This window comes from Arvicanthis niloticus, chromosome 1 (genome assembly GCF_011762505.2).
Source record: "Arvicanthis niloticus isolate mArvNil1 chromosome 1, mArvNil1.pat.X, whole genome shotgun sequence".
Taxonomy (NCBI): Eukaryota; Metazoa; Chordata; class Mammalia; order Rodentia; family Muridae; genus Arvicanthis; species Arvicanthis niloticus.
Window position 1 is genome coordinate 144,164,464 of NC_047658.1, and position 26,475 is coordinate 144,190,938.

At 43.7% G+C, this 26,475-nt stretch overlaps 1 long non-coding RNA gene across 1 annotated transcript; it reads right to left on the reverse strand.

Annotated features, from left to right (window-relative positions):
• Nucleotides 1-1,461: 1,461 nt before the first annotated feature.
• LOC143436037 (uncharacterized) lies at nucleotides 1,462-26,475 on the reverse strand. Its single transcript, XR_013106283.1, has 2 exons — nucleotides 26,378-26,475; nucleotides 1,462-1,499 (listed from the first exon to the last, which is right to left on the reverse strand). It is a non-coding gene; the product is annotated as an uncharacterized LOC143436037 (long non-coding RNA).

A 26,475-nucleotide genomic window follows, 5' to 3' on the forward strand; every position in this document is an offset into this window, starting at 1 on the left:
AGTATGTCCTTAAGAATGGAGAGTCTGTTAGTTGGAGGAGGTCCTCTCAGAACCCAGGTTAGCATTGACTTTTATAAAGTTACAGTCTGCCAGGGAATATTTACAAATTCTTCCTACAATCCAGACATTTTTCATTTGTTTGCCCTTTGGCTATTTCATGTTGAAGCGGCAGGTATGACCTTTACAGCACAACTCCTGTCTTGTTTTTAACTCTTTTTATCAGGAGATTCAACCTGAAAAACGGTTATCATTTAGCAGAAAGACAAACAGAAAAGCACACTTTTGTAAGCAAAACGTTAATGATTGGAAGAATTGTCCTAATTTCACCATGACAGTGTGTGATTAATCCCCTGGGTCATGTACTTATACTTTAAGTGATTCAGTTCGTTGCTCTTTGATATCCAGAATCCTACCTAACTTAATAGGGTATTGATTTTGCTGGATGATGTACTTTGACTCCTTACACAACATCACTTTTAAGGATGACTAGTCTGTTGCGTACTATTTTATTTAGAGAACTATTGCGTAAGATTTCTCTTTTCTTTTTATGGTTTTTCTCAGGGTGAAAGCTGATAAGACATCTTGTGGGAAGAGAGGAAACCATCACTGATAGTGAAAGTACCTATTCTCTTTCAACATTTCTGACAAGCTCTTTCGTTTGTGGTTTTATCACTGTGAATATGCAGCTTGGTTAAAATATGGACAGGACAAGGATTCAAGAAGAGGACTACTTAGGTTTAGGGGAAGTGCCTCTAACTAGGGATGAAAGCTACCCAAATTCTCACCCTAGCCATACAGCCTCGTGGAAATGGTTCCTCTTTAAAATCCAGTCATTTGTGATCCAGTGAATCTGTGGCTAAAGGTAATATAATACCTCTCACAGGACAGAATATGGGACATTAGCCACCCTGGATCCCACTGTATTATATGGACAGGAGCTTGTTATCACGTGGTCAAAATAATCACACACCATTCTAACATACCTTTCATCTACTTGGGTTTTTTGAAACCCTAGTTGGATTCTGTGGCTACTATAAGTTTGTTCCTTGATTGTTTGTTTGTTTATTGGTATAGTTAATCTAAATATGAAGCAGTTGGCAGATTCCTTATCAGAACTTCAAGGTTCACAAAACTGCAGCTTCTGAGATGTCTGTTGTAACTAGCTTAGAGATAGGCAAGCAGAAGTCCCATGCTCCTCCCTAGCTACCTGAATTCTTGCCTCTAGTCCTTTGGATAGCACACTTGAGAGGAGGCATCTGTACCTGGAGCCTAGTGAACGCCATTGCCAGAAAGTCCAGGATTCTCGGCTGCAGCCCGGAATCTTCTGAAGTTGGACACACACAAATCCCTCCAGACTGAGCCGAATGTGGGGAGGAGAGCTTGGAGCTGCCGTTTCCCGTCTGCAGAGGATCATGACTTTGGAGCATCCGTCGGCCACTGTGAGGTTTTCAAAGCTGCAGATGGTTTTCCTGTATAGCTCTTATCTTTCTTTTTCTTTTCTAGGAGAAGGAGAAGGTCAGGGATAATTTAGGGTGATTTTTTTTTCCTGGATTAAAACCTGTGAGGGCTGATTGCCCATCCCAGGAAGTTTATTCAGTTGTGGATTTTCTAACTCTTCTTTAGGATTCCTTTTTAATTTGAAAGGGGAGATTGACATTACAAAAAAAAAAAAACAAAAAAACAAACAACAAAACAAACCAAACAAAAAAAACCCAACCCTTAAGATATGCAGAAGAACAAACACAGAAGAGCTAACACTGTAAAGGGTCTCCTCCCTGTATTCATACGTACTTGTAAGGGAGAAAAGCCTGTTGGGTTTTTCTCAGTCTCTTTGTTTGTTTGGTTTTTGAGACAGGGCTTCTCTGTGTAGTCCTGGCTGTTCTAGAACTCACTCTGTAGACCAGGCTGATCTAAAACTCAAGAGATCCACCTGCCTCTGCCTCCCGAGTGCTGGGTTTAAAGGCATGAGCCACCACTTCCCGCCTGTCTCAAGCTTTATATTTTTCTTTTATAGCTTACCTGTCCTTCCATCTTTCCTCCTGCTTTCTTTTTTGTCCTTATCCATTCTCCCTACCCGGCATGCTTTATACTCATTAGTTTATCTTCCTGTTAAGAACAGAAAATGAGCAATCTCGGCTCCTCAGATGTCAGTGCCTTCCTGAATTTGTAGGAATATTCAGCTTTCGCTGGGGCGAGAAACCTGTGCTGGAAGGCAGGAGACTTAGCTTCCAACCATGTGGCTACTTAGCTTCAGTGGTTTGAGAAATCAAGGTGAGTAGTACAGGGCCACAAGCAGAAGGTCAGTGATAGCAGAACAGATAGGGTATAAGACACTTGGTACCCTGGGGCACGTATGGATGCTTCAGAGAGCCCGGCAGAGTCAGCCAGGGCTCCTAATTTGAAGAAAGGAAATGGGATGCTGTCTTATCAAGAGGGAGTCCCAGGATTTCAGGTCTGGAGGTGGAAGAGGCAGGGCTAAGTGTAACTTTACTCACCAAAGGTTTGCAGATTTCAGAATCTGGGGTAAGGGATTATAGACCCATGCTCTCCTCTGCCAGCCACAGAGTTCTGGCTGTGGCTTTGTGTTTGAATCCATAGTTCTCCCTGGAGCTCCCCTCTGCTGGGTATTGTCATGGCTGGCTCCCCCGGCCATTGTGTATATAGCCACAAAATCCCCTTCCCTATCCCTCTCCCAAATTCCTTTTTCTCTATTTCATTTATTACACTAGGAAACATTTTCAGGAGACGGAGGCAGGGGGATTGAAAGTTCATGGCCTGTCTGGTAAACAGAATGAGTCCCAGGCCACCCTGGACAACTCAGTGAGACCTTGCCTCAAAAATGAAACGTAGAAAGATGGTTAGAGATATACCTCAGTGGTACACGAGGCCCTAGATTCAGTCTCCAACACTAGTAAATACACTTTATATATATTTGTGTATATATATATATATATATATATATATTATATATGTATATATGTATGTGTATATATGTCTAATATATATATATATTAGACATATATACACATATGTGTATATATATTAGACATATATACACATATATGTATGTATAAAATGTGTGTGTGTGTGTGTGTGTGTGTGTGTGTGTTTGCCTGTCTCTCTGTGTGTGTGTGTGTGTCTGTAACTCTGGCTGGCTACAGAGATGTGGCTGGGTTTGAACTTACCTTCCTGTGTTAGGAGTATAAGCGCAAGCCACCATGCCTGGCTCAGTATATATTTTTTTTACTGAGTTGTTTGTTCTCTGTCTCTTCGCTGATATTCACTGGGAGTCAGGGTTTTTATCTGTTTTATTCAGTGTTGTATGTTTCTAGCCTGAAACATAGCGCTGGAAACTGTAGGTTCAACAAATAGATGAATATATACTAGGTATGCATTTTATACTAAGTATTATGTAAGGGATTATTATGATTATTGATGGGGTTTCTCTGTGTAGCCCTGGCTCTCCTGAAACTCACCATGTAGACCTGTCTGGCCTCAAACTTACCAATATCCACCTGGCTCTGCCTTTCAAGTGCTGGGTTGAAAGGCACTAGCCACCAAAAACCTGACCTAAATATTGTGTGACATCTTTTCATGTTCTATCCCCATGAAACACTGAGGTTGTTTCTGTTATCAGCTTCACTGTTTTCTAGGTAAAGAAACTGTCACAGAGCCAGGCAGTGGTGGCGCATGCCTTTAATCCCAGCACTTGGGAGGCAGAGGCCAGCCTGGTCTACAGAGTGAGTTCCAGGACAGCCAGGACTACACAGAGAAACCCTGTCTCAAAAAACAAAAACAAACAAACAAACAAACAAACAAAAAAACAAAAGAAAAAGAAATTGTCACAGAGAAGTGAATCTGGTCTCATTTATTCAGACACTACAGTGGAAACTTCACTTAATCTGCTGAGTCTTAGAAAAGAGTTTGTTCTTTGCTCCTCTGTTTCTTTCCCTACCTTCCTTCCTTCCTCCCTCCCTTCCTTCCTTCCTCCCTCCTCCCCCCCAGCCCCCAGGTCTGAGACTTGATCACACATAGTCCAGGATGACCTTGAACTGCTGGTCTACCTGCCTTTGTCTGCACCTGCTGGGATTACGGGTATAAACCACCATCTTGGCTCTATTATTTATAGGACAATTGCATCAGGATGGGATTTGTTGTTGTGCATTTATTTACTCATTTGCCTTAATGCACGTCTAGAAATAAAATGTGGGGATGGAAAATTTTTGTCAATGTAGCACTTTCTTCTACCTGGTGACTAAACCCAAGGGAACACTTGTTTTCTGGTGGGAAATGAGCATAATAAAATATGTGATCTCATTTTAATTTTTTTTTTTTAGAATGAACGTTCTAAGTTAGTATACAAGGTAATGAGTTTTATCATGGTGTCTTCACATCTGTGGGTTCTAGTTTGCTTTCATTAATTCTCTCCCCACTTGCCTCCCTTGTGCAATCTCCTGGCTCTGGCCGGCCTCCTTCCTTCTTCAAGTCACTCTCCCTTTTTATCACATGTACCCCCCATTACTCTCTCTATTCCCCACTTCTGTAAGACCCCTTCCTCTCCTTGACTACCCACTTCTAATTTTGTCACACACCCTTTCCCCACGCCCCTCTGGAACATGGTCTCTGTTACATAGCTCCAGCTGTTCTAGGACTCTTATGTAGTCCGGGCTGGCCTCAGACTCACAGAGATCCACCTGCCTCTGCTTCCCCAATCCTCTGCACACCTTTAGGACTAGATAACCTGCATTTTTCTGAATCAGGCTCATTTTGCATAATATAACGATTTCCGGTTGTATCCGTCTCCTTGCAAATTCTTGATTTTATCTTTCTTTACAGCTCTGTGGAAGTCCATTGATAAAAACGATATTATCTTTCAAAGCGTTCAAAACCTGTCTGCCTCTGCTCCGTGTCCTTTCATGTTTCCAACTGTCTAATGGATTATTTTGGGTCACCCGTCCATGTCTGTTTTGCCAAGAGCTCTAAACGCTGCAGGACAGTGGCTTCTGCGTTGCCAGCATCCAGCACTGCATTAATTTGGCTTAATTTAATATTGCATTTGGCTTCATTAAAGCTTTTAATGAATATCATACGACGCAATGAAACTGAAAGCTATGTCTTCTGCGAAAGAGAGAGATTTTCCTGTCTCCTTAAGCCCCGCATCACCATGCGAGTTCCCATTCCAGGGCCACAGGAAACACCCCTCTAGAGGATCAAGGAACACAGCAGTTACTCATGGGTCCTAATGCTGGAACGAGCTGGCAGGCGTTTGAATGGGTGGGGAGAGGACACAGCAGCCCGTAGAGGCTGAAATAAACGCCCAAAGAGCCTTCCCCATTTTTACGGCATATATTTTAAGAGGAAGTGTTTCTGTGGTTTTTATTGGCTGTTCTTCCTGTCCAACTTGGCCATTTCATTCAAGGTCTGATTCATGCCTCTCAATTTCAGTCAAGAGTTGTATTGAAAATGTGTTGGTTCATGAAGAAGAAGAACTAAAAAAGACACAGTTTGAGGTAGCCTGTTGCTGCTACTTTACTAGCATCCCCATTGGGTGAGTAGAAGCAGGAAACCCAAATGTTTCCCACCAATTTCCGAAAGTATTTCACAAATTGCAAGCACTAGAGATCATGCTTGTGCGAAGTTTCCATTTTCCTTAGCTTCGGGTGGAATCCTTCTAACACACTTTCCACTAACTGTAAATTAGACCAGGTTAATTCAATTAATGTTTAAAAAAATGTCCCCTGAGTCTAGGTTCAGCTGTCTGGAGGAAGTGGTTTCTTAAGACACCTGCCTCCCGTAATGACTTGATGTTACGTAGGTGGAGGTGAATGGGGCAGCTTTGGTCTTGTGTGGTGGTGTTTAGTTAAATGAAGGTAAAGTTGTTAGCTTCACCAAGCAATTACTTGATTTCATTCAGGTCTTTAAATATACTGGGACACCTTTTTGCCAGAACAGCTGCCTGTGTTCAGAAATTATTTCAGGCATCAGGAAATACACAGTGCTTTCCATGACCAGGGAATTTAAGCCTACAATTTCTTAATATATATTATTCATTATTAACCATCCTATCTGAATGTGGAGTGCTAAAATACTTTTTTTTATCTGCATAGAGTTTTATTGTTCAACATTTTTATTTGAAGTACCATGTTTACAAGTTATGTATTTTTTTTTATAAGTAAATTTTTAGTTAGTTGTTTTTATTTGGTTTTGGTTAAGGTCACTAGTCCAGGCTGCTTACTAACTTCATCTGTGGCTGAGTATGACTTTCATTCCTCTGCCTCCCAAGGGCTGAGACGACACACGTGCAGCACCACACTGGTGGTGCTGGAGTCTGAACCCAGGGCCTCATGCGTGCTAGGCAAGATGCCTGCCACTAAACTACAGCCGTCCCTCCTGCTGCTTGGAATAGTTTATCAAAGCATAACAACTCTACCTCAGAATTCATAAATTGCACTTTTCACATTTTCTAGCCAGATTAATTTTTTATTTAATGCTTTTATTAGCATATATTAATTAGACATTAATTAATTAGACATTATAATGGTTTCATGCTGACATACATGTATGTAATATATTTGATCATGTCAAACACCCATTACCCTCTCTTGATTTCCTCCCGCCTGCTGATCCCCTTCCTTTACCTTGGTAGTCCCTCTTGCCCTTGTTTTTTTCCCCCATGACCAATGAATTTCATGTGGCTCACTTATGGGAGCATGGCTGAGGGGTTAGATACAAAAGTATGGGCTCCTTGTGTGTGTGTGTGTGTGTGTGTGTGTGTATGAAAGAGAGAGAGCCTTTTCTTTTCCCATCAATAACTACTTGGTAATAAGCCTCAGGGAAGGCCATAGCCCCTCAAACCCATCTCCTTCCCATAACAGGGTGTTGATAGGCCCAGCTTGTAGATCTTGTGCACATGATCACAACTACAAACTAAAACCCACCAAACACTCCCTTTCCATTGTGTGTTCCCTTCAGCCCCTGGGATATCCCTCCTGCCCTGACTCCTGCTCACTCTGGCCTTGAACATTCAAGTTGTTGAATGTTCATCACATTATATGTAGCATATACGTAGATAGTAAGAATTTTCATTACTTTTGATGGCTTGGTAATATTCCATCCTGTGCATATATAAACTTTGCTTATCCATTCTGGAATTGATAGGGCTTTTAGTTGTTTCTAGTTGTTAGTCATTATGAAGAGTGCTGTTACGGACATATGTGAACAAGCATTTATTTAATGATATGTTTTCAGTTATTTTGGATACACATCAAGGACGTGGAACTACTAGGCCATATAATAATTCTTTTTTTTTTGTGGGGGTGGGGGAGGGAGAAATCTTCCAAATTGTTTTCTGTTATGGCTGTAGTATTTCACATTCCTACCAGTAAGGTACAAGGATTTCAAATTCTTCATCTTCTCCCTTCTTTAGGGTATAGCCATCCTTGTGGGTCTGAAGTAGTTTTTCACTGTGATTTTGACTTGTATTTCCCTGAGGACATATAGTTGAACATCTTTCTTCTGGTAGCTTGTACATTGCACAACTATAGAAAAATGCCTAGTTAAAATCTCTGCCCACTTAAAAATTGAGAGTGTTGTTGTTGTTGACTTATAAGAGATTTTCTGTGTATTTATTTTTAAGACAGGGTCTCACGGTATAGCCCTGGCTGGCCTGGAACTTGCTATGTAGACTAGGCTGGTCTTGAACTTAGACCTGCCTTCTGCTTTTGCCTCCCAAGTGCTGATGTTAAAGGTGTGTCACACCATTACCATGTCCAGATATATAATATAGATCCTATAATAATCTCATATTTCAGGTACTGAATTAATTCATACATGTATTTAAAAATAGTTTCTCCCAATTTGTGGGATTTTTTTTTAAATTAAAAAACAATTCCTTCTTATGCAGAAAAACATTGAGTTTGGTGGAGTCCACTTAATCTACTTTTATTTTGTTACCCGTGCTTCTCATTTTACCTCTAATGCTTTATTGTCAGAATTCTGCTACAAGAACACCGATATTTTCTCTTGAAGTATTTTTGAAACGAAAAAGATAGAATTGTGTCAAATACTAAATTGGTTTGGAAGATCTTCCAAACAGTATTGAGTGTTGTAAAGAAATGTATTGAGTTAAATTTTTGGTGGTCCAGGTATTAGACAGTGTCCTCAGAACTTAATTATCTCCATTCTTGCTCTTCCTCTTTCCAAACACCAGTGGGGTTTCCCTTTATAATTGTCACTTTAGATACTTCAGGAGAGAGAAGTGTCTCCAAGCTCATTTGGACCAACTCGGTATATGATGTGTTCATCTGGCCCTGGTCTGATCAGTTCAAACTGAACTGAACTGAAAGAGTGTTTTGTCCCCAACCTGGGATGGATCAGAGTCCATCCCTGGGTACAGCCCTCTACCCCCCTGTCAGGGCAGACAATCACTATCTTATCCTTATAGAGATCTTGGAGGATGAGTCGGGTACATCTCCATTTTCACACCTTTGCAAATGTTTGCTGAGGAGGTCTCAGTGCTTGCAAAGCTAGCCCTTTACTGACTGAGCTATCTCCTTAGCCTCTTTATGGTGATTATCTGTTCTCAGTGTTTGCCCAAAGAGAAACAGTTCATGTGTACTGTCTGTCCTTGGAAGGGTTTGTGTCTAGCTACCTTTTCCTTGTTACTGAGAAAGCAACATTCTTGCATGGCTTTCAACAGTCTGAATGGAAGATGAACCCCAAGTCTCAGGCTTAAAAAAGTTTCCATAGCAACTGTGAGAAATACACTTGTCTAAGCCAATGCATGAGTACAGGCCTATAGTTCCAGCTTCTAAGGCTGAGGCAGGAGGATTGTTTGAACCTAGGAGTTGGAAGCTAGTTCAGGCAATGAAATAGGTCATTTCTCTCTCTTTATGTGTCTTCTTTAAAAAGTGTGTGTGCATGTGTGCTTGCTTGCTTGCTTGCGTGCGTGCGTGCATGCATGCGTGCGTGTGTACATTTGTGTGTGTGGATAGATTGTAGGAGTTCTGTCCTACCATGAGGGTTCCAGGAATCAATTAACTTAGCCATATCAACCAAACAGGTCAAGATAAGGTAGAAGAGGCAGGTTGGTCGACAGGGGGAAAATAGACCAGGTTGTCAGGCTTCCCTGAGCCATTTCACTGGATGCAAGACTCTCTTAAAAATGATAAAATAGACTAGACTCAGAGAGTGTAGGATGTGGAAAATTAAGGATTCAGGAGTGAACTAAATATGAGAAATTTGGCACATTTTCTCTTTTGGATAGCGACACAGCACATTACACCTTAAAGGCTCTGAGAATGCTTTAGAGCAGAGAAGTACATTTAATTTTATCTAACACAGCATTTCTAAAATTTGCTGGGTTATAGAAGTCTCTGATTATGTAGGGACCATTATTTCTTTTAGAATTAATTTCCTGTGAAAAGAGTTTGGTAAATAGAGGTATAGAATGACAGTATTTTGTTTTCCCTGGGACTCTTTCAAGTTTGTTTGGTTATAAGGCATTGCTCTTGGAAAACATGTTCCTTTGGGATAATACCAGCATCACTGGGAATATTCTTAGAGCAAGGCCATCCTGAAGAATGGCTGTTGGGCAGCATTTTGGAATGGTCTTAATCAGTAGTCAGTGATTCATCTTATGTGCTGCGCCTGCCAGGTGCAGACCCAAGCCTGGCCTGGAAGCACAAGTCAGCACATGCTAACTGCTTGGAGGGTAGAGACAAGAGAGTAAAAACCTGAGGCCTTCCTACACTGCAGAATGAGTTCAAGATCAGCATGAGTTACTTAGTAAAAGTCTATTTCTGAATATAAAAACACAGATGACCTATTTTTGGATGTTGTGATGATTTGTGTATGCTTAGCCTAGGGGGTGGCATTAGGAGGTGTGGCCTTGTTGGAGTAGGTGTGTCACTGTGGGCATGTGCTTAAGAGTCTCATCCTAGCTGCCTGGAAGTCAGTTTACCGCTAGCAGCCTTCAGATAAAGATGTAAAACTCTCAGTAACAAAGTCTTCCATATTCCTCCTAGGATAGCCCATAAGCTCCATTTAAAGCATTCCTCTGCTTTCCAAATCCCAAGTCCCCAAATCCACATTCTTCCAAACAAAAGCATGGTCAGGCCTATCACAGCAATACCCCACTTCTGGTACCAACTTCTGTCTTAGTTAGCGTGTTACTGCTGTGAACAGACCCCATGACCAAGGCAACTCTTATAAGGACAACATTTAATTGGGGCTGTCTTACAGGTTTGGAGATTCAGTCCATTATCAAGGTGGGAGCATGGCAGCATCCAGGCAGGCAAGGTGCTGAGAGTTCTACATCTTTACCCAAAAGCTGCTAGTGGAAGACTGACTTTCAGGCAGCTAGGACTAGGATATTAAGCCCATGCCCACAGTGACACACCTACTCCAACAAGGCCACTCCTCCTAATAGTGCCACTCTCTGGGCCAAACGGACGCAAACCATTACAGACATCCACGAAAGGCCCTATAAATGTGGAGCACTAAGTGACTTTGAACAGTTAGGGTTGTGTCTTAGTAGGAGTTGGGAGGGGAAAGGATGCTTGGCCGACTAAAATACAAATATGAAATTTTATGTCAAGATAAAAGTCTGTTAGGCTCTAGAACATCCCACCGGCTTTCCATTCTGATATGCCCCTCCTGAGCTGTCTAAAGTTGGTAACAAATCTCTTCCTGGTCACTCAAGTTACAAATGGCTTTGATGCTGTGGGTGGGGCCAGTCATACAGATGCTGCTGCTATTGAACAGCAGAGCTGTATGGAACCTTTTTTATGGCCCGCCTTGTGGTTGGAAGTTATTCCTAGACTTCTTATTAAAAGTCTTTAGCTTCTGGCCCTGGTCTGTCCTATGAGTTTTAAGAGTGGAACTTCGGGTGCCTGCCCTCCGTGTCCCAGTGGCATTATCACTTCTCGAAACAGCCTGTTAGTTATCCACCACAATGTTCCTGTTAGTTATCAATAAAAAACTGGCCAGAACAGCTTCCTGGGATTAGCAAGCTAACTCTCCAATCTATGCAGATCTTTGGTAAACATAGATTGAACATGCTGCTTGTGTCAGCCAGTGGGCAAGTTTTCGAAAAGTCATCTTCAGAGCTGGGATCCATGGGTGAGGGGTGATCTCAGTAGCACATTTGAAGCCTGGGTTTAGTCTCCAGCAATGTCTAACTAGACCTGTCACTCTAGCATCTGGGAAGTGAAGTCAAGATGATCAGAAGAAAAAGCAGGCTTTGTATACCTTAATATCTCCACAAATATCTTTCTGTGAGTACACAGGACTGGGACTGAGGACTATGGACTCCAGCCATGTGGCTAAGTCCGGGGCTTGTCAATATCTGGTCCTGGGCTGTCTTAAGTAATTTCTCTTCCAATGATCTTATGTAACAGGTCATCAGTAAATGTCCCTGAACTTTGTCAGCTGAGATCTTACTCAGGCAAACTAAATGGCCCACTTTTCTTTTTCAATTTTTAGAATGTAGACAGTCAGCCAGGGTATTAGCACATACTTGTATTTGGGTTTCGGAGGCAAACCTGTTCAATCAATGTGTACCCAAGACTTGGAGAGCTAGTTTGCTAATCTCAGGAAGCTGTTCTGGTCATCATTATGGATAACAGTGGAATCTGAGGGCAATTCTTGGCTACATAAGTGAGTTTAAGCCAGCCTGACTTGTAGGAGACTCTAGCTCAGAAACAAACCAGTAAGTAACTAAGAAAACAAAGTGGTCAACAAGCAAGTGTGACATTCTTGCCTATGCTGCAGAATTACAAACTTTTGGGAAAATAATAATCAATGTTCATCTGACATTGTCTCACCTCAGGCACTGGCTCAAGCCGCTGCACACCTCTGCCATTGGACTTTGAAAATACTCTATTTTATTTTGTATGTGTGAGTATGTCTTAGGGTTTTATTGCTGTGAAGAGACACCATGACCAAGGTAATTCTTTTTGGTTTTTTGAGACAGGGTTTCTCTGTATAGCCCTGGTTGTCCTGGAACTCACTCTGTCAGACCAGGCTGGCCTCGAACTCAGAAATCCGCCTGCCTCTGCCTCCTAAATGCTGGGATTAAAGGCGTCCAAGGTAATTCTTATGCAGGCAGATATGGTGCTGGAGGAGCAGAGAGTTCTATATCTTGATCTAAAGGCAGCCAGAAAGAAATTGTCTTCCATAGGCAGCTGGGAGGGGGGTATCTTCCACACTGGGGGGAACTTGAGCATAGGTCCTCAAAGCCCAACCCCACAGTGATACACTTCCTACAGTAAGGCCACACCTACTCCAACAAGGCAACATCTACTCCAACAAGGCCACACCTTCTAATAGTGCCATTTGCCATAGGCAAAGCATATTCAAACCACCATAGAGTGTTTGCCTATAATGTGTTATCTGTGTACCACATGAACGCAGTGTCAGTGGAGGCCAGAAGAGGGCACTGGATCCCAGGGAACTAGAGTTACAGAAGGTTGTGAGCTGACATATGGGTGCTGAGAATGGAACTCATGTCCTCCAGAAGAGCAGCCAGTGCTCTTAACTGCTGAGTCATCTCTCCATCTTCTCTGCCATTGGACTTCGAGAAAACCTTTTGTAGTAATTACTATTGCACTTTGTACAAGGAGAAATCTGAATCTCAGAGATGCTTTCAGTGTTTTCCTGAGCTCATGCAGTGAGCCCTCAACCCAGACAGGTTTACTTTAAGACTTGCTGCCATGACTGTGGTATACAGTATCCTTCTATCAACAGGTTGGAGATACTGAAAATTATCTGCTTTATAAAGATACAAAAAAAAATGCTTCTTGAATGCATCTGGCAGGAGACTCCTGCTATGTATTAAGGATGTGTAAGAGGCAGCTCTTTCTCTTACACGGACTTAGAGATACCTAGGTTTACTTAGATACACTCTAAGGATTTCGGCATACTCTGCCCTAAAACCACACGAGCAGGACAGTCAATGGCAGGCTATGAGAAGTGACTTCCTGGAAGAGGTGGCATTTACAATCCCTTTAAATATCAAATACTGCACATCTGAGGAGAGAAGAGAAAGGCAGTCCCCAGATGCCAGCAGGAATAGGAGTGTTGAAATCCGAGACTTGTCCTCTGCATGCTGTACAGCTCCATCTTTGGGTCTCAGTTCCCAAATTGGGAATCGTTACATGGATCTCTCACGGCCATGGTGAGGATAATGCTTTGCTGTTGTTGTTTTATTTTATGGAGACAATGTTCTGCTATGTAGCTGGCCCGGACCTCTTTATGTAGTACAGGCTGGCCTCCAGCCCACAGGGCTAACGAATCTGAAGAGCAAAAAGGAAGGGCTGGCTGGTACACTGGTCTTGCTCTTGGCTTCCTGAGAGTCATTTCTGGGGCCGCCATCCAGCACCTGTCTGAGAAAAGCAGCCTTGCCAGGGCTGCACTTCAGTCAAATGATTAAAAGGGGTTGAGCCACTTCAGCTCCCAAGACAGTTTGTAAAGGAAATGGGTTCTGAGGACGGATTCAGTAGTGTGACGAGGGGCTACTGTAATTGAAATGGGTTGTTTATCAGCTTTCTATCTGCCTCTAACAAAACCATGTGAAATGAGGCATTAAATCCCTGGTGTTTAAAAAAAAAAATGACAAACACCAGCTAATTTACTGGAGTAGAACATATTGAGCCAAATGTTTAGTTTTGCATTAAATCTATATCTGGCATTTTCATTAAAAGGGGCAAAATGTAGACTTTATTGATGTTTCAGTGCCCATTTCAGATTAATGCTTAACGTCAAAAACTGGGCATGAAATCGCAAATGTATCTGCAAACACACCCAAAGGGGCAGCTAAGTGCTGTGTGCTCACTCCCAGCCAACCTTGCCCAGGCTGCGGAGTGTTATTGCAGGGCCTATTTGGCTGCACTTGCATCAGCTGTGCTAGGTAATATCCGTGATTGCTTAGTTAAATATCCTCCTAGATAGAGGGAAAGCATGCAACAAATGACGGGACCATATCATTTTTTGTATAATAAACAATTAAATCATAATATACTTCTTGATTCTTAATTGATATTCCCAGGGGCAATTAGATTAGCATTCTCTTGAAAAACAGACCCTAAAGCCCGTCCCATTATGAGAGAACTTTTATTTTTCATAACTTTAAACCTTAGCTAACATGTTCTTTGTATCTGGGTATTCGAATGGTGAAGGAGTTCTATTGTGTATCTCTCTATTTAGAATAATAAACCTCAAATGATGTGCAAGTGAAAATGTTACATCTGGACATCAGGAAGCAGGCTACAGCCATTTCTGTGGAATGAGTCAGGTTCCTTGGGTTCGAATCCCAGCTCTGGTGTGTACTGGTAATTTCTGATTAGCAGATCTACATAAAATTGGAGCAAAAGAAGGGCTAGATGCTCAAAAAAAGAAAAGTAGAATCCCAAAAGAAAAAAAAAAAAAATCAAAGGGATTCCAGGAGCAGTAAACTTGTAAGTCGACACTGTGTGACTCAGGCTAAGCTCCTCCATGGCTCTTTAAACCCAAACCTTCTTATAGATAAAAACAGGTCAAAATATGGATATTGATACTTCTTTTCCAAAATGTAAGCGTGCACCCACTTGTGGACCTCAGTTCTCCTCTGACAAGATGAACAAGTTGCCCCCTGTGCCGTCTTTGCCTGCTTGCTGTGCCCCACATCTCCTGGCGAGCAGTGAAGTCTGTTTGGTAATATTGTTCAAGTATTATTGCCATGGTTCTCCCCTTCCCTAATGCTGTGACCCTTTAATACGGTTCCTCCTGCTGTGGTGACCCCCAACCATAAAATTATCTCTGTTGCCATATCATAACAGTAACGTGGCTACTGTTACGAATCAGTAATGTAAATACCTGTGTCTTCCGGTGGTCTTTAGGTGACCCACAAGTTGAGAACTGCTGTGTGATTGACTTCCTGCGCCAGGGCTCACTTGATACCAGTCAGTGAGAAAACGTGACAGGCATAGAGAGAACTGTGTGTCCTCAGGGAAAGATGGGAACTTGTCAGGGGCTGTTTCCCTCCCTGCCAGTCGCCTGGCTTCTGCTTGCTTCTGACAGCCCTCATTCTGAAGAACTCAAGAGGCAGGAGGCTACCAAAGCCTGGGTGTTCTTTTTCTTACTCCCTCCTTCCTTTAATCCTTCCCTCCCTCCCTCCTTCCCTTTCTTCTCTTCCTTCACCCTTTTCTACCTCTTCCTTTTCTCCTTCAATCCCTTAATTCCCTCCCTGTCCCAGGGACCTTTTGCGTGCTAGGCAAGCCAAAGTGACAGTTCCAGCACAGAGCCACATCACCAGCTCCTCAAAGTCTGACTGTTCTTAAACAGTCTGGCATTTTTTTGTTTGTTACTTTCGAGTCATGTAGCAGAAGCTGACTTTGAACACCCTACATAGCCTAGGATGACTGTCTTGTTAGAGTTTTATTGCTGTGAAGAGACACCATGACCAAAGTAACTCTTATAAACGAGAGCATTTAATTGGGGCTGGCTTACAGTTTCAGAGGTTTGGTCCCTTATAATCATGGCAGGAAGCATGTCAGCGAGCAGGCAGACAGGGTCCTGGAGAAGGCGCTGAGAGTTCTACATCTTGATCAGAAGGCAGCCAGGAGAGGATTGTCTTCTATAGGCAGCCATGAGGGGATTCTCCTTCACATTGGGCAGACATTGAGCATAGGACCTCAAAGCCCACCCCCACAATGACACACTTCTTCCAACAAGGCCACACCTACTCCAACAAGGTCATGCCCCCTAATAGTGTCACTCCCCATGGGTCAAGAGTATTCAAACCATCACAGAGTTTTAGTCCATTATTGTCATGGGCAGTAGCTTGGCAGCATGCAGGCAGACTTGGTGCTGGAGAGGTATCTGAGAGTTCTACATCTGGATTGGCAGGCAGTGGGAAGAGAGAGAGAGAGAGAGAGAGAGAGAGAGAGAGAGAGAGAGAGGAAGGGGAAGGGGAAGGGGAAGGGGAAGGGGAAGGGGAAGGGGAAGGGGAAGGGGAAGGGGAAGGGGAAGGGGAAGGGGAAGGGGAAGGGGAAGGGGAAGGGGAAGGGGAAGGGGAAGGGGAAGAAGAGAAGAGAGACTGGGCCTGGCTTCAGCTTCTGAAATCTCAAAGCTCACCCCCATCCCACCCCACCTCTGTGACACATTTCCTCCAACAAGGCCACACTCACTTCAACAAGGCCACATCTCCCGATATTGCCACTCCCTTTGAGCCTATAAGGACCATTTTCATTCAAATCACCATAGTACTCATAACAATAGCCCTGCAATCTTGTTGTGGGGGCTAAAGGACCAATGCCTATGAAAGGAGCCTTTAATAGAGGGCATGATCACTGACCAATGTTAGTTATTGCTATCACTGTTATTCACAACATATGATAACTTGTAAAGGATCATGAAGGTTCTTTGATTAATGCATTGGAAGACTTATTTAAAAAGTGTGTGTGTGTGTGTGTGTGTGTGTGTGTGTGTGTGTGTGTGTGTAGGAAGAGGGTGTCCAGTTCTCTGGTGTTGGAGTGACAGGTGGTTGTGAGTCATTCTCTTGCCCTCAAAGAGTTCTTCCGAGAGGGGCCCAGTCAGTCTTACTCTAACTTTAGAAAAGAAGATCAGGAATAAAAGAAACAAGGAAGTCAAGCTTTGGGGAGGGCCTGAGGCTTCTGCAAGGTGGAGTGAGGTGCAGGCCAATGGCAGCAGGGGTAGCACTGTGGAGTAGAACCCTGAGTGGCAGTCAGCAGAGATGGTGTCAGTGTGTCTCTCTGTGTGCACACCACATTTTCAGTTTGCTTCCATCGGCTTGCTTGGTCTGTCCTAACGCTACTGAGTTAGAATAGACTGAGTATATCCCTCACCGTTCTGGAGACTAAGAGCCTAAGATCAAGGAGAGGATGCATCCAGTGTTGGTTGAGGTCCCTCACTGATACATACATGACTATTTTCATACTGTGCCCTCAAGTATAGAGAATAGAGAGATACAGGAAGAAAGGTCCTATAAGGGGGCATAGATGCATTACTTCCACCTCTGGAACTCCACTTTCAAGACCCTTCCAACACCTTGCAACAGCACATCCCAGTCAGGATCTCAGCATGTGAATAACATTCAGTGGGACAGATCCAAGAAATATCCAAGATCTTGTTCACTAGATGTCCCGTAACCCATGAAGGACCACACTGCTAACAGTGTTTACAAAGGGGAGAAGGTCCAGTGTGTACAGTATACATTTAGCTTTAATCCTCAGGACCCACGTCTGGTGGTTTGAGTGAGAATGTCCCCACAGTATTGGGTATTTGAATACTTGGTTCCCAGTTGGTGGTGCTGTTTAGGAGAGTTAGGAGGTGTGGCTTTGATGGAGGAAGTATGTCACTGGGGGTGGTCTGGCTCTATAAGGGGAGCTAGCCAGTAAGCAGCACACCTCCATCCCTCTGTATCGGCTCCTGCCTCCAGATTCCTGCTTGAGTTCCTGAACTGACTTGCTTTGGTGATGAACAGCAATGTGGAAAGGGTAAGCTGAATAAATCCTTTCCTCTCAACTTGCTTGTTGGTCATGATATTTTGTTGCAGCAGCAACAGAAACCCTAACTAAGACAGACGCTGTCTTTAAAAAAAAAAACAAAAAAAACCAAAGTAGACGTGTCAGAGGGCGACATGTGACATTGACCTCTGGGTTCCAGAGATGGTCACACCTGCACATACACAGGCTAATGTCACATGTACACTCAACAAAACAAAAATCTCATCTCAGTTCTACCCTCCCCCCAAAACAGAGTAGGATCATGAAATTAAGTTCAAAATGTTAATAGTAGCCAGTCTGTACTGAAGAGATGGCTCAGTTAATTAAGAGCTTGCTTTACACTTCAGGTCCTGAATTTGATTCTCAACACTCACTTAAATGAATGAGTGTGGAGACTTGCACTTCTAATCCCGTTGTTGGGTTTAGAGACAGCAGATATCTGGGGTTTCTGGCCAGCAGGCCAGCCTAACTGGTGAGCCTCAGGGTAATGAGAGACTTTGTCTCGAAGGAAGTGAATGGTGTTTCCTGAAGATGACACCTTAATCTGTCCTTTGGCTGCCACACATGTGCGCATACATGAACTTGCATATAAATGAACATGACATACATTTAAAAAAATAGTCTGGAAGTTGGGTGTGGTAGCACACACCTTTAGTCCTAGCACTTAAGAAGCAGAGGCAGGCAGATCTCTGTGAGTTCGAGACTGTTACCCAGGGAAATATTGTCTCATAAACAAAAACAAACAAAAAGTCAGGCTGGGTGACAGAGTACATAACAAAGCAATTTGAAAAGTCCTTTGATGGCCAGTATGCTTCAAACCAACTTAACAACAAACTAAATGTTGTTATTCACAAATGCCAGTTGATTGGTTCATGTTAATCCTAGCAGGCATGATATGGATCAAAATGGGAAAGTGACATGGCGCCCTTCGGGGTCCTCCTCTTATGCCTGCACACTCCATTCCAACTTCCTCCGATCTCTAGGCTCTCCCTTCCTCAAGGGCCTAATTTTCTATGGTTCCCAAAATTTTTGCATAGCCAGGTTGACCTGTGATATTAACAGCTCATGGTAGCTTAATTCGAATTCTTAGTTCTCAGCACAAACTCATACATCTCAGATCTGTGACTGTGAGGGAGGGGGGTGGTGGTTGGAAGACAAAGGTTATGTGTTAGCTTCCAAGCTACACGTACAATGGTCAGCTTTAATTGTCAACTCGACAGAACCTATAATCACCTGGGAAGGGGGTCTCATGGGGATTGTCCACTTTGTGTTGGCCTGTGGGCATATCTGTGGGAGATTATCTCTGTTAATTGATGTGAGAACACCAAGCCCACTGTGGGTGGTACCATTCTTTAGGCTAACTGAGCAAGAGTGGAGAAATCAAGCTGAGTGTAAGCATGTGAGCATGGGTGCATTTATTTGTCTCCATTCGTGACTATGGATGTGGTGTGACTAGCTCAAGTCCCTGCCTTGAGTTTCCCACAACCATAGACTATCACCTGGAAGTGTACGATGAAATAAACCCCTTTCTCCCTTTGTTTCCCTTTTTATCTTGCCGACTCCCATTTAACCGGTTTTCTTTACATCACATAACTTATAAGTTCATCTTTAAAGAGAACTCTAACTAGTGACTGTAAGTGAGAAACCAGCGTGACTCATCATAAACAGAAAGTAATCATACAAAGAAACACAGTGCAAACAGAACAACATTCCTACCCTCTAGCTGGATTCCCTGGGGAAATCTATGTCATCCGGGAGCCATAGCATGTGCCTGGGTCCCAGCTGCTAGGGAGGCTGAGGTGGGAGAATCACTTAATTTTGTTTCTAGGAGTTTGAGATCAGTCTGGGTGGGTCTCATGGGAGAAGAAGCATTGGGAGAGAAAAATGTTTGCTCTTGTTGGGAGCCGACTCCTAGCAGAAAGCGGCTATCGTCTTTGCAGCCATCTCAAGCCATATACTCTGACAAGAGACTTGTTTTTTAACAGCCCACAATAGCTGAGCACACTCTGATAAAATCTTGTTTATCCCACATAGCTTGTTCTGCTGTTTAGTGCCTCTAGCTGCAAGGCGAATGTGGTATCCACACCTGTAAGGCGCACGTGGTATCTACGCCTACAAGGCACGTGGCAAAGAGTAAAAATACCCAGGATTTCCATTCAATAAACAAGACTTGATCAGAACCTCTGTCTTGTCTCCATTCTTCGAGTCTCTTGCCCCTCCATCCCCACTCTCTCTCTTGCTAGACCCTGACCCTCAGACCAGAGCAGCAGCTTGGGCTGGGACATAGTGGCCCCCAAGTGTGGGGCAGCGACATGCTCTTTGTTATACAGTAACGGGGGTGCTGGATTCAGCAGCACATAGGCAGAAACTCAGTAACAGAGAGGATGAGCAAGGCCCTTGTGCAAGGAGGGCATGCAAATTTATACAGTATCTTCCTGTTCTAATTTTGATATAAACTTTGAACTCTATCCATAACTAGAGAGGACCTTGAATTCCTGATTTTTCTGCTTTTAATCTGGGATTACAGGTGTGAGCCTCTACAATATCAACATTTTATTTTTTTCTGAGACAGGATTTCCCTATGTAAAATAAGCTTTATTTTATTTTATTTTATTTTATTTTATTTTTTTGCGACAGGTGTAGTTGTGGCTACCCTAGAATTTGCTCTGTATACCAGGCTGGCTTTGAACTCAGCAATCTGCAAGCCTCTGCCTCTGAGTGCAGAAATTAAAGATATGTACTCCTACCTCACCGGGCTAATATGAACATTTCAAAGTTGACCTAAAAATTTATGTCCACCCATCTCAGATATTTTTCCGCTTTAGTACAAAGGGATCAGGGCCCAAGAGGTGGTGACCCCACGATTTGCTGTTAACACATGAATGCCCATTTTGATCCACTACTGCATAAGGAGCTGCATTCCACGCATTCAGTCTCTAGACCCTCGAGGATGGTCCTGCAGTCAGACTGTTCAGATCTCTGCTGCCTGACCCCTACTCCCTTGCTGGTTTTGGCTTCTTAAATCCTCTGCTGGTGCTTTTATACAAGTCTTGGGGGCCTTGGTAAATTACCTTGCCTGCCACACATTCAGATCTGTATACAGGCAGACTTTGGTAGGATTCCTCCTAACCTCTGACTCCACAGACTTCCCTCTTCTGCAGTTCAGGGATGGATAAGCAAACGGGTCTCACAGGCTGTTACGAGGATTAAATGAACCAAAGAGAAACGGTACCTTGCACAATGGCCAAAATGGCTCAGTAAAGAGTAGTAGCTCTTGAGAGCCACTGGGACATTAAATCTGACCCTGGTGCCAACTCTTTTCAAATGCTTGGGTCTTTTAAAATATTTGTATTACATTAATTCTTTGTGCACATATGTACACACACATGAACACGCATGCACATGTGTGAGCTTATGCATGAGCCTGTGTGTGCATGCCACAGTCCAGTGGGGAGGTCATAGGATAACCTTTGGGAGTGGGCTTTCCCCTTCCACCATCATGTGGGTTCCCAGGACTGAACTCAGTGGTCAGGCTTGGTGTCGACTGCTTTTTCCCAGCTGAACCATCTCACTGGCTGTGCAACTTTTGAGAAAGGCTCTCGACTATGTAGCTCTGGCTGGCCTGGAACTCAGTATGTGGACCAGATTAGCCTGAAACACACAAAGGTCTGCTTGCCTCTGCCTCACTAGTGCAGGTATGAACGGCCTGCATGACCATGTCCAGCATCTGTTCTTAAACCATCCCTTTCAGCCTTGCTAACATCTTCAATGGCTCTTAAAGATGCTGCCAAGCTATTGCTTTTCTGAAACTCCTGATTTGTGGTAGTTGATTTTCTGGAATGCCATTTGTGCTTGCTCGAGTCATCTCAGCCCTGTATTAGCTACCAAAGTCAAGTAGTCCTGAGAGGGACTGTATTTGGAGAAACATCCCAGTACTCCTACCTGCCCCTCCCTGTGCTCTTGGCTTCATGGAAAGACCTTTCCATTTCCTCTCTTGACGTGAGCAGAGAGGCAGTTTCTAAGAAGGGATATGCTTTACGTCCTCAAGGGGCCCGAGTCTGGGTCTATACACTTACATGGAAGATTCAGTTCCTCTGAGCAGTCTCCCTTGCTTGAACTCAGATTCTTGGAAGCTAGGCTCCTCCTCTTAGAAAAAGACATCCAAGAGGGTCATATAATAAAGGGAGGCAAACATTCTTTAAAACAAATTTATGGGTTTACCACAGCGTTGTAGTGTTGAGTTAGCAGGGTCAGCAGCTGGCAGTCCCAGTCCTCTGTTGTTGGATTGCTGAGATGCATTCCCTAAGAACTAAGAGAACCCTTTCTGATTAAAATCTTGATAAACTTTTTGTTGTTGTTTTAGTGTTGCTCTGTGTGTGTGTGTGTGTGTGTGTGTGTGTGTGTTTGGGGGGCGCCGCTGAAGCTCTTTTCATTGAATCTTCCTGGATGGCTGCCCATTTGAGTGGAAAGTGTTGACTTATCTGAAGGGGCACTGGTGAGGAGGCTTCTGGGCCTGGGACTTTATTGTGACGCCAGCTTACCTAGCTGCTGCTGTCCTTTGTTTTGTTTCTTTTCCCCTTTAAGAGACCTGAGGACATCAGGCGAGTGAGCAGGAGCCCTGAAGGTGATGGCAGGAAGAGGAGATGCAATGGTGAGTTGAGTCTGAGAACACGGCTTGTTATAAGGGACAAAAGTATCTAAAAACACTGAAAAGCCCTTTAGCAGACAGTCACCATTTTGGGACTTCCCACCCCAGTGGCCTTTGGGGCTGGACAGCTCTGTTGTAGGGGGTTGTCCTGTGCAGGGAAGACATTGATTCTCTGTCTAGTGATACCAGAAGCTCCCTTCTCCACCTCCAAGTGTGACAAAGACCTTTACATGTTGTAACATGTTCCCTGGGAACAAAACCTCTAGTTGAGAACCATATTCTAGATGTACAATTATGAATCTCAAATAACCAAACACAGCTTTCTCTCCAGCTTTGTCCATGACGTCATTTAAGGTGACTGAACTCTGACCTCCTTCAGGGGCTCTTCCTCATGGATGGCTCTGCCATCTGACCTTCTGCAGTAAGATCTTTTGTTCGCACTGTCCCATCCTTAGCTTCTCTTTTCTCCTCCTTCTCCTCTTTCTTATTGTATGCACAGAACACTGTTCTGAGCAACCGTTCAGGGATAGCTTAACAATCAACGCAGAATTCTTTTCCCTCATGCCTGTGACACCTTGGATGAAATCCAGACAAAATTTTTCTAATCATTCCAAAAGAAAATGAATGCTTTGTTTTTTATCTGGGGTCTTACTGCCTAGGCTAGCCTTGAACTCCTGGCTCAAGTCATCCTCATGACTCAAACTCCTGAGTATTGGGACTAAAAGCACCCACACATTATTTTTTTTTTCAATTGAAACAGAAATCTAGGTTTGAGAAACTTCTATGATTGCTGAGAGCCCCTAGGAAGGCATGGCAGAGTCACCAATACTGACGATAGCTTGGGTGCATGGTACACTTTCCATCGGTGTCACGGGCACAATTCCATCCAGTTCACGATGTCACAACTTTGTTGTTGAGGGCAGAGGTTTAATGAAGTGATTTATTTAAGTCTCCAGAGCCAAAGAGGTAGCATGAAGAGTTGAACCAAGGCAGCATGACTCTCTCGGGTGTACTTCGACACCCCCTTACCGCCCCACCCCCCATCATGTAGCTGTAGTCCTTAAGGGATGAAGGGTCACAAAATGAGACCTGAGCACAAGAGGAGGGTGGCTTTTCAGGAGTTCTAAGAAGGCATTGGCTGAGTTCTGAGGCTCCAGTTTGCAGTGTCTGGCCCTATGCAAATCACCAAGTGAATGTGGTCCATTTCTGTTTCCATCTGTCTTAGCGAAACTGCCTCTGCTTAGCGGGGTGGAGTATTGCTTTCCCAGTTTAGAAAGTTAATCTACTGAGGGCAGCTGAAGTGAAGAATATGGTTCAAGAGGGCGACCCAGCTAGCAGGTGTTGGGGGCAGAAGTGGGGGTGGAGAATGGAGGGCCGCAGAATTGAGAGAAAGTTGAACTTTTTAATCATTTAAGGAACATGGAGGGCGAGGGGAGGAATGAATCCAAAACCTTTGTAGCAACTACACCTTAGCTTTTCTAAGCTCTTTTTGAGGATCATTTTGTACTTTGACACGAAACCAGAAAACCATAGTTTCTAGTTTTTTGGTGGCATACACACATTCCGCAAAACAAAACGAAACAAAACAAACCAAAAAACCCCACACAAACTCGAAAAGGACCAAAGCATCTTTCAGCACTGCAAAAGTAAGCGTGTGTCAGAAATAAAGAGAAATGGGGAAGAACCAAAATATAACCCACAGTCCCACCACCAGAGAGTCTGTCAAGTTCCTGTGAGCCGTATTCTTGCAGGCCACAGAGACAATCTTCACATAAGTCGCCATCCAATAATTGCATTGAATAAGATGAGAAAGAGGAAGGAGAGAAGCCATCGAACAGGCTACCAAGAACAGATTAACCTCGGGGCTGGCTGCTGTTTCGAGGTTCATGAAGCAAAATGTTACTTACTAAAGACGGAGCTCCCACAAGGTGCCTTCTTCAGAGGCTGTACCCTCCACAAGCCTGGAGTAATACCCCCATAAGTCCTTGGACAGCCCTGCATTCACTCTAGAGTTCCCTCTAGGAACCAGTCATCCATGCAGGCTAGACACATTCCTGAACATTTGGTCATGGGCAGTACCTCAAGAGCCATGGTCTTAACAGACTTTCAAAACTCCAGCATTCTCTGGAATCCATCCTTCTTGGGCCTTCTGGAAGGCCATGTTTCTAAAGGCAGAAGGGGGATGAAGTCCAGTGATCACTAAGAAACATTGGTTTAGTCTGAAATATGTCATATGTCTACCTTCCATTTGACTGCTATATAACTCAATGGTGACTCTGTGCTTGTGTGTGTGTGTGTATCTACCTTGCTTGAGAAAAAAAAAAAACCCAAGAATTTGGCATCCAACAGGCCATTAGTCCCCAAAGGACCTTACCTGCTGTGTTAAATGGCTCACTACATCTGGGGCTCCTCCCTGGCTGGCTGAAAGAGCCTCCTTGAGATCCAGCACTTATCCCTGGCTTGGGGCCACCAGGCAGCTAGCTGTTTATTCAGTCTCCCACGCTGGCCAGTAAACTCAGGCCAGAAGAGAAGAGACTCAAGTAAGAAGTCACCTGTGCCACCAGCAGGGTGTAGTACTGTCTTCACAGAGAACCAGAGGCTGGCACCTGCAGGAGGTGTGCATTCTGTCTGTCTGGCGGTGCTCCTCTGCCTGCTGAGTCTGAAGCTGGGCTCCCCTGGGGGTGTCAAGCACCGCTGCTGGTTAATTTGGAGGACGAAGGCACTCTGGCTAAGCTGGTTGAAGCTCTCTGAACTGATATTGGGTTACATGCCAGTCACCCCAGCATTTGAGAAGCTGAGAAAGAGAATTGTCATGAGTCCAAGGGCAGTTTCAGTAGTAGAGTGAGACCCCCCCAGGAAAGAAATCAAAGGACTCTGAAGAATAAATATAATAACAGATATAATAAAGTCTGCTGCCCCTAAGAAGGGTGAGTGTGTCTAGGATCTGTGCCTTGCACTGCCTTGTGGGAAAGGAGTCAGGGTAAAGAGTCGGCCGCTGACCTGGGTTAAATGTATGTGGCTGAATTATCTGTGCACAAAAAGAATCAAAATTATCCTTTACGACCAAGCACACAGCAAGAAAATTAAGCCTCTAACCTTATCTAGTTTTCCAGTTCCCACACCCAGAGGCCGCTACTGTATTGATTTCGAGTGTATCCTTGTAAAGAAATCCATTCATATACAAACATGCCCCTTCTGTCTGCTCCCTGTGATCAAAGAGCTCTCTAATGGGCACCTGGCCTGCCGTTCCCCTTTGAGGCTTTTCAGCAGATTGAGAACAGGATCCCCAAGAGCTCCCTCTCCTCAGTCAACCCCCTTCTGGTGTGTGTGTGTGTGTGTGTGTGTGTGTGTGTGTGTGTGTGTGTGTGTAGGGGAGACTGGGTCTCATATAGCTGAGGGCTCCAACTAACTGAGGATAACCTTGAACTTCTGATCTTCTTGTTTGCACTTCCCCAAATGTTGGGATTACAGCATGGACCTGAAGTGCTGAGGACTGAACTCAAGGCTTTCTAAGCTAGGCGGATGCTGACAACTAAGCTGCACCCCCAGCCCCTCTAGGCATCTGTCTCTTTAGTCATCAACCCCCCAGGTACTCTGTCTTTCCTTTCAGTAATTTATCTCTTTTCAGGTCTTTGATTTCCTGTCAGTTCTTCAAAGGAGCAGTCTAGAAATGTCCTTTTTAATTAACAACATCAAAGCTTTCCTTTGAAGTATTCTATGCAAATTCTAGTGTTTGCATATAATTGTGTATGCATTTGTATGACTATCTAATCTAGCTGGACTGGAAGCTCCTGAGGGTAGGGATTCCAGCATTCCATGTACTAGTAACACCCAAAGTCCTGGGCTCCAGGATTTGAGAAATATGTGTTTTTTCATATTATTTTCTTCTTAAAAAAAATTACTGTTACTTATTTCGTGTGTAGAATAGGGGGAACATGCATACTACCGGGTACATGTAAAGCTCAGAGGCCAAGTTTTGGAGTCAGTTCTCTTCTTCCACTGTGCGGAATCAAACGCACATCATCAGGCTTAGTGGCAAGCCCCTTAACCTGTTAAGCCCTTTCATCAGCCTAGATAAATATTTCTTGAGGAAGCAGATCAAGACTTGACTGGTAGAGTTGAAAAGAACTGGAGGTCTTCCCTTTTAACTTGAATTTTTTTAACAAAGAGTTTTAGATGTGTATAAAAGTTGAAAGAACACAACAAGCTTCTATGTGTACATTACCTGGAATTAGGAGGTATCACGGTTTTGCCACACTTTCATGATCTTTCCTTCTTCCATTAAACAGTTTCCTAGCCTTCTGAAAGCACAGAAACATTAGT